Raw genomic sequence first — 9,201 nt, 5'->3', positions numbered from 1 at the left:
CTTTCGATCGAAAATGACCCAAGTAGGAGACCTAAACCATGCCGAAGGCTTGATGTGCCACCCGAGCTCTTCAAGTCAAAAATGGCCCAAGCAGAAGACCGGCTGCTGTGCCGATGGCATGGCATGCCAACCGACCTCTTTATATCGAAAACAACTAAAACAAAAGACCAGCCGCTGCATTGAAGGCTTGGCATGCCAATCGACTTCTTTAGGTCGAACGGCTCAAGCTGAAGACCGGTCGTCGCGCCGAAGGCTTCACATGTCTTTCGACTAGATCGAAAATAGCCCAAGCAGAAGACTTGGCTCCATGTTGCAGGCATGGCGTACCAACGAACCTCCCTAGGTCGAAAATGGTGAGAGCTGAAGATCAAGCCCACTCAGAATTCCTCTCACATCTCAATCCAGAGATGCCTCTAGGACTATAGTCTAGAGATGAAAGGAGACACCCGGAGCCAACCTAGAACCTCCTTCAGCCGGGCTCACTCAAAATTCCTTGGGAGACGAACTCCAGGAAGATCGATTGAGGAGCCCAACACAAGCTGAAGCCCCACTAGGGGAAGAGCTTGGTGCGACGACCCAAGCTCAAATCAAAAAGTGGTCGAAGATAAGTAAAGACTGAAGTCAGATGCTTTGAGAATTTCTTAACTTTTATTATTATCTTTTAATGTAGACTTTGAGCTCAGCAGAGCCTGAACGAAAGGAACTATACAAAAGGTCAAAGCTTGGGGTGACAACCTCAACACAAGGAAAAGTGAATAGGAAGGATGAAAACTGAAGTAAGGTACCATGAAAAAAAATTTACTTTCATTACTTTTGAATCATTACACTGACCTCAATAGAGGCCGACCAAAAAGAAAGGACATCAAGCTTGGTGTACCCGAGTGAGAAGAAAAGGCACGCAGAAAATGATGAAGTCAAAGACTTCATCCTTCACACTTGTCCCCGTCGGTGCCTTCACAGCAGCCGACATCACGACCCTTGCCATTGATTGGGCTGCCACTTCTACCACCCCAGCCTTCACCGATGTAAATCGAACAAATCAACTCAAGGGCTTCTGTTGGCTCATGATGTATGTACCCACGAGAGACTTCTAAAATCTCAATACCGATAAAGTACCTCAAGTCACCAAGATCTTTCATTCTGAACTGTTTTTGAAGGTGTGACTTAAGAGATGAAATTCCCTGCCTGCCTGACACTGTATGGTATAGGTACGGTATGCAAGCCAACCTCCTTGGATTTTAGGTGATTAACTACTGAAGACCCAAACCTTTGTGATCCATATACGTCATAAGCAAAGCAAGCACCAGTACTAGAGTCAATTGTTCCAGATCGAGAACCAGCCCTAATAGAAATAGAGGCAAGGATGGCAAGAGTAAAGCAAGCAGTTAACCTAGCAGCAGATCCAGTCTTAGATCAAGACCCAGTAGTTGATCCATACCTGGAGTTTCCAGCTAATGGTCCCCCCAGATAGGCTGATTCTCCTTTAGATCTGCTTGGGATCTGATTAGGACTCATCACATATGCTAGTTTCAACAATTCTCATTCCTTACATTTCTTCTTGGCTGCTTGGCCTATAGTAGGTATCTGGTTCACTGCTTTAGGTATTACTACTATGGCTTTCAACCTAAATGGTCTCCATCATCATCGTCGAGGATGGAGAGGTCCATCCCCAGGAGAAGCCATTGGGTTTCAGCTCAGCATGCCTCAAAGCCCTTCCCGAAGGCATATGTCACATTTTTCAAGTCCTCCTCTTGAAACTCCTCTGAGGCATGGTACTCCTCGACCGCCTCTGTGACCTTTCCCTAGGCACAAAGGACCTACTCCTTGGCCCCAGTAGCCTGCTAATTGGCCTCATTGTCTCACTACTTGGGCTCGCTGCCGCGCCGCTCTACCTCATTGGCCCTTTGCTCAACCTGGTCTAGCCTCGTAGAAAGTTCCACTACCTTCTGATTGGCGGCTTTCTGCTTGGGCCTGCACGGCCAAGGCGCAGGCTTCCGCCAACCTGATCTCATGCTCGGCCAACTTCAGCCTCAAGCTCGTTATCATCCTCAAGCTCTTCACTAACTTCTACCTTATTGAATTCATACTTCCTATGATAATACAAATTAATATAACTCAAGACTATTATGAGAATATGCCAAAATGGGCTGAAGCCAGCAGGCCAAGCTAACTTCAGCCCAGGCCAAAAACCAGAATAGGGCGGAGTCCAGCTCCGTCTTCTTTGGAGCGGGGCTGCTGCGGAGTCGTGGCCACTCCATGGTAGCTGAACTCTCTAACCATGCAGGAGAGTTAGAACAGTCGCAAGCCGTTCCGTGGTGCTGCAGCCATGATCCTCACAGAAGGTGCAACCGCCCGCAAGCTTATCCTTTTTTGGAGGCTCTATAAAAGACTCCCCTCAGTCCTCTGAGACAACCAAGCTCTCCACTCTTCCCTCTACTCCCTCCTTCTCCCCCTTCGGTGGCTACGCGCACCACCTCGACCAAGCTCCGCCACCCCGGGTCTTCTTTTTTTTGAATTTTTTTTTGTTTCTTGTGATTCCCCAATTCCAAGATCCTTGTTCTCTCTTTGTTGGAAGCTCCGCCGCCGGCGCCGGCGCTAACCGCCGGACCGAGCTCCTCGACTGAGAACCCTCTTTCCAGCCACTTGCCGGTGAGTCACCCTTCCCTCTGATTTTCTATTTTTGGATAAATAGAGGCCAATTTTTTCCTCTATTCCGGCCCCAACCGAGACTATTCTCGATTTCTCCTTCTTGCTAGCTACCACAATGGATGCTAGCCGCCACTGCATTCGCCTGGCCATCGACCGGACGACGGCCTCCGGCCACCCAAGCCCTGTCGCTGCTGAGCCTCTTTCCTCTTCCCTCTTCCTTCTTCTTCCTTCCTTCTTGTTTTCGAGCGCGTCGGGTTGAAGAGCTCTTATTGGGCCATGTTGGGCCCATTCATTCGTGTTGGGTTGTGTTGGGCCTAATTCAATCATTTTGGGCCCTATTGGGCTGTGTCCATTTCGGACCAAACTTGGGCCCAATTCAGCTACATTGGGTCCTGTTGAGTCGTGCCCATTGCAGGCCAAACTTGGGCCCAATTTAGCCAATTTGGGCCCCATTGGGTCATGCCCTTTGTGGCCCAAATTTGGGCCCTGCTGGACCATGCCTATTATGGGCCGAGATCGGGCTTTTTGGGTCGTGCCATTGTGGGCCGAGTTTGGGCCTATAGGGCCATGTTCAATGTGGGCCAAGCTTGGGCCCTATTGGGCCGTATCCATTGCAGGCTGATTTTGGGCCCTATTGAGGCATGTCCAATGTGGGCCAAGCTTAGGCCCTATTGGGCCGTGTCCATTGCAGGCCGACTTCGGTCCCTATTGGGTCGTGTTCAGTATGGGCCAATGTGGGCCTATTGGGCCATATCCAATGTGGGCTAAGCTTGACCCTCTTGGGCCATATACATTGCAGATCGACATCGGGACCTATTGGATCGTGTCCAATGTAAGCCAATGCGGGACTATTGGGTCGTGTCCAATGTGGGCCAAGTTTGGTCCCTATTGGTTCGTGCTCATTATAGGCCAACTTTGGGCCCTGTTGGGCTATGTCCAATAGTATTTTTGTTTTGCTTAGCTCTGAAATTAACAAAGAAGATAATAATTTTAATGATATTCAAATTGGTAAACCTGCCTACCTGAAGTAGGATTTAAATGAGAAGAGGCTAATCACACCATTTTAATATCTTACATGTTTAGTGATTTTCCCCACTCAAGCTTACTCGAACCTAAACCCTAAGATTCCTAAACCTTAAGCTCTGATACCAAATATGTCACGCCCCAAACCCATTACTCGGGTCGACCACGTGACATGGCCACATAATCCCTAAAGTAAAATTCTAGAGATCATGTAAGGCCTAATAAGGTACAATATTCCCAAAAATGCCAAAATCAAAGATTAATGTAATTCAATCAAATCCAACTAAAATGTATTGATTTATTACATAATTTCAAATGTCCATAAATAAAAGATAAGCTACTTCTAACTATCTAGTAGTCTGACTCCATATCGATCTCACTTCTTGTCCCACCCGACAGATTCTACGAATCCAGTACCTCTGAAAAAGAAAGTAAGTATAGTATGAGCTTTTCCAGCCCAGTAAGAATCCCAACAGCCACACACAGTAATAATAATAAGATAATCAAAGCATCAAATAAATATCATTTCATCATTTCAAAGGCTTAAACAAACAACAAGTATATATATAACCATTTCATATACATAATTCATTTTTCACATTATGTGATCCATTCACGTATTACTCTGATTCCCAAGTTTTAAAAATTTATCACTTCTGGCTTTGGACTAACCAAGATCATGTCCCAGTCCAAGACTACACAAATCTCACGTATAAGCTCGTGGCAGCTATCCCACGCATAAGCCCGTGGAGGCTATCCTACGTATAAGCTCGTAGAGGCTATCCCACGCATCAGCTCGTGGCAGCTATCCTACGCATAAGCTCGTAGAGGCTATCTCATGACAAAGTTGGTCCAACCCATTTTACATATCTAGTTTTACATGTTTAATCACCTTTCCATCACATCACATATTTTCATAAATTCTCAAGAAATATGTTATTTCTTCTCAAATGAATTTATTTCAATATTTTCATAATAAACAAAATGCACGCCTCATAGGTATTGTATCAGCTCATAAAATAATAACAACATAATTATAAAATAAATCCAATGATAAATCAAATATATGCATAGAGGTGCTCAGATGCAGCGATTCTTACAGAAATTTGTAGACTGGCTCAAATACGGATTCGAATCGCAACCTATGAGCTGGGATGTTGAATCCCCTGATCAAAACCTCCTGGCACCGCTGACTCTTCCCCTACAACATCAATTATAAATTACAACTAAATCATTTATTATTTAAATATTCTAAACTATAATTCACATCTGCTATGGGGTCCATCACCAAGTCTCCAAACATCTCAATCCCTTCGGATCTAGGGACAGTCGGGGTGGCCTGACTCCCCCCTTGTACCACCAGCCTATGTCGTCACTAGCCGTGGCCGCAGCCACGCCGCGACGATGATCGATCCCGGTGAAGAGACCAAAAGAAGGGGTAGACGAGAGAGAAGGGGAGAAGACCCTTCTCTCTTCACGGATGGGAATATGTCTCCCATCCTCCACCTCTTAGTCCAAGGCAGCAGCCATGGTGGCTGCGCCTTTACCTTCCCCAACACGACACACCTCGGCCACCACTGGCCGAACCATCGCCGACCGCCACTTTTGCAGTCGCCAGCGATGGTGGCCGACCAAGAGAAAGGGAGAAGAAGATATCTCCTCTTCTTCTTCTTCCTCCCAAGAACCAGCAAAGGGGTCCCCCCCTCCTCCATCATCAGCCGAAGACCACTCTTCCCCTCCTCCAATCATCCATCAAAACCATCATAATAGTGACTCAGCCCCCACCCGACAACAACCCCAGTGGCCTCCCCCCCCCCCCCCCCCCCCGCCGTCGTCACCGCCGGTGCCAACCGACGCGAGAGGGAGAGAAGAAGGTGGAACCACGAGGGAAGCCCTCGGTCCACCAATCCCCATCCCCAACAAACCCTAGAAATCCATCACCAATCTCTACACAAACTCGATCCACCCCATCTGCCATGAATCTCGGCCAACCCGGCGGCCGGCGGCCGGCGGCGGCGGAATCCGGAAGAGGAGCCGAAACAGGGGTACCCTGTTTCGGACCCTTCTCCGATGATCTCACCGGCCAAATCCCCACCAACAAGGCCCTAATCCTAGCAAATGAAGTACAAGAAAAGGAGCCACGCTTACCTCGGTCCAACGGGATGTTCCGGCGATCCTTCCGGCGAGAAATCGGAGGAGGAACCGTGAGCAACTTGGATGAAATCGACAGATCCCAAGCTTTTGTGGGGGGCTTTCACCGAAGGGATAAGACTCCCTCCACGGCCGGTCGGTTCTCGGAACCGCTCCCTCCCTGGCGCTCGTCTCCTCCGGCAATTGACTCACGCCGCCGCCCCCCCCCCCCCCCCCCCCTTTTTGTGTTTCTTCTCCCACGATCGTGCCTAGGGCACGATCGTAAATGGTGGATGGGCCCGATCTTTTCGGGCCGGCCCGTCCACCCCTTTTTTTTTCTTTTCTTTTCTTTTCTTTTCTTTTCTTTTCTTTTCCTGGGTTCTTACACTTGGCAACAAGGAGTAAAATCTCCCACTCTGTCCGGCTAGCAACCCTACAATAATTTCAAAGCAAGAATAAGTATTAGAATTGCGAGAATGGCTTACATTTGCTTAAAATATGATAATTTTTTTAATCAACAAGTTTCCTATATGCATAGCTTCCACTAATCGAAGTAACCCACTGGTCATTAGGTTGTTGATTCGCCTTAAGCATCTCTTTCAACTCATCAGATGTCAATGCATTAGGATTAGTGTGCATGTGCATGCTTCTGAAAAATCTCCTCAAATTTTTCGGGAACAAACCTAAAAAGTGTAGATATTAAGTCAAGTTAAACAACCTGAGAGAGAAAAATAATAATCGCTTCTCCAATAGCTGTATAAATAAAGAGTGAAAATAATTATTGATCTTGAAGTCTAGTACAAAAACTAGTGAAACTGCTAACAGATAATCCAATCAACATGCTGTGCAGCTAGGGTTGATATTCTTAGTATAACTAAAGTTCTACATATATTTTAAGAAAGGAATGATATTCTTCTCACTAAAAGTACTGCAAAATTTCAAATATCTGTAAACCTACATTCCCGTAGTGTCGTAGGCACCAGTGTCACTTTCATGTTTGCCTTTTGCAATGTTGGCTACGATAATAGGGAGTGTGATTGCCGGTAGGCTTCCCTGCATGTATGACAACAGGAAAAGGAAAAGAAATAAGGCATTTCACCTAATGGTGTATGTGAAAGCAACTGATAAAGATATAAAATATGGAAATTTATTTTCCCTAAAGCACTGATGTACATTTTTCCATAATTATTCATGTTGGTCAAGGTCCCTATGGTGAGTACCTCTAATTTTATTGGTTCATAGGTAAGACAGATATATATAGAGAGAGAGAGAGATTTAAGAGTAATTCTTTATTTCAAGATTCGATTTAGTATACAGATACCAGATGGTTCCATTATTAAATTCACTGCCCGTTGGCACCAGTGACCTGTGCTTACTAGTCCACCTTAGGTACGGTTTAAGACCGGGATTTATATCCAGAGAAGTCAGCATTTATGGACAGTGGCCATATTCCTGAAATGCCTGACACTATGGGAATGGAACAGGAGGGGGTTGGGGGTGGGAGTTAGGAGAAAATGACCATACATTGTTGGTTTTCGGACTGAGGAAGGCGTGGATTAAAGGGGCGCTCATGGCGGACAAGGGAATGCTGCACCCAATAGCGCGAAATCCTGGCGAACAAGAAGCAAAGAAATTAATATTGGTCGGATTGAATGAAAGGTTAGCAAAATACTATTGAGTGAATGAAAAAAAAACATAAGAGAAGAGGGAAAAGACCTTCGTATGTCTCCGTCGGGTAGATGACGCCATCTTTGTTCCTGTCGAAGAAGGACACATGCTTCTGAAGTGGAGTCATGTCAGTTCCATTGTTCTGACCCTGCCCTTTACTCCCTACAATCACCATGGCCAAAGTTCCCACAAAAAAAAAAAAAAATCACGAGACCATGTTGATCCAAAAATAATAGCGAACATACTTCTCAACAAATAAACTTCTCTCTGCTGTCACCGAAAAAATAGAGTTCTCTCAGCCTAATTTTCCAAACCATAACAAAAATACTGGAAAAATGGAAGCATTGTGTGTGTGACACACGCAACTATCACCAACTAGAGTTAAATAATGGATGTTGATGTCTGCGTCGTCTACATCCAAACGCACTTCGTCGGAAACCCTTCGTCACTGGACGTAAAAACTTGATAAAACAGAATCAAAGAAAAACAATGCACCCATCTAACACTCGCTCGCCCGAAAGACAAGTGGAGGAGAGAATAAACCTAAAACGGGATCTCGTCAACTAGCCGCAAGCAGTGCGCCAAGAAGACTAGGAAGAAAGATCGGTACAAGCTACATGAAGGAAAGGAAACACTGGTTCTTCCAACTGCTAGAGTCTGGACGGATTTCTAAGACTCAAAGAGCCACAAAATCAAAGAGGAAAGATATCTCAACTGCTGAGCTCCTGGGAGATCATATAGGTTATTTGGTTGGACAGATGATAAAAATGGTTGGAAGCATACCTGGTGCAACGACAAGGAGGAGCAAGAGAATGTAGGAAGTATAGGATAACTTGGCCATCTTCGCGTACAACAATAAACAAAATCTCTTAAAAATGTCTGCCTGAAGGATGAAGTAGCATCCGCCGCCACCTATTTATATCTACAAAATGATGGAAAAAGTGGCATGGATTTATGATTTCCCTGCTTGCAAATATTTGGTGTAATTATTTAGAATCGATAAAGATTTGCTTGTTGGTGAATTAGGCTGGAACTCTGTACATACATATTTACACAGTTGTCATGGATTACAAATTCCATATATCTTTATTCTTTCCTCCTTTTGCTGAAAGGAACATAAAAACTAACGTAAATAGCACATAATGCAATTTGAAGAATAAAGAGCAATCTAATTGCCAGGATTAAACTTTCAAGACCAGCACATGTGTAACAACCTAGGACCTTACCTAAATAATACCTTCTGGATAGCTATTTTGGGTGAGGTTGATAATCTGGAGGTAACTATATAATTTTTACTGGTGGGTTCTTCTATTGTTGACAATTCTTAGGAGAATCTTAGACAACTTAAATTTAGTGTTAACGGATCGATAGTTTTTTGGTTGGTTTTAGACATGAAATGTTTTAACATTGATCTCCTACTCCTAGCTTTGATATTGTTAATCTATCTATTTGAAATTAAAGGGTTTGAGGTTTTCCTAGGATAAATGTTGATCATTAAACTATGGACAAAGTTAAGAGAAGAAAGAGAACTATAGATTATAAAAAGCATTTGATGCTTGCCTTCTTTCGAATTAGATCAAAAGAATAGTTGCAAATGGGAAGAATTAAGTTTTGAGATGCCATGATATTGTATGTCAAAATCTTGAGTGGTCATTCTAAGAAGGAGATTGTTTAGATATTTGAGGATGATATATTGGTTGGGTACTTTCTTAATTTCGAGGACAAAATTAT

General features: G+C 44.6%; 1 pseudogene; it reads right to left on the bottom strand.

The window, feature by feature from the left end:
- Nucleotides 1–6,312: 6,312 nt before the first annotated feature.
- LOC149753438 (putative peroxygenase 5) lies at nt 6,313–8,311 on the bottom strand (annotated as a pseudogene).
- Between the last annotated feature and the right edge of the window lie 890 nt (nt 8,312–9,201).

The sequence above is a fragment of the Phoenix dactylifera genome, chromosome 5 (assembly GCF_051530095.1).
Source record: "Phoenix dactylifera cultivar Ajwa chromosome 5, Ajwa_hap1_PhDact_Kaust_v1.1, whole genome shotgun sequence".
In the NCBI taxonomy this organism is placed as follows: domain Eukaryota; kingdom Viridiplantae; phylum Streptophyta; class Magnoliopsida; order Arecales; family Arecaceae; genus Phoenix; species Phoenix dactylifera.
The sequence above is the reverse complement of the archived record's forward strand: the minus strand, read 5'-3'. Positions and strand labels throughout refer to the sequence as shown.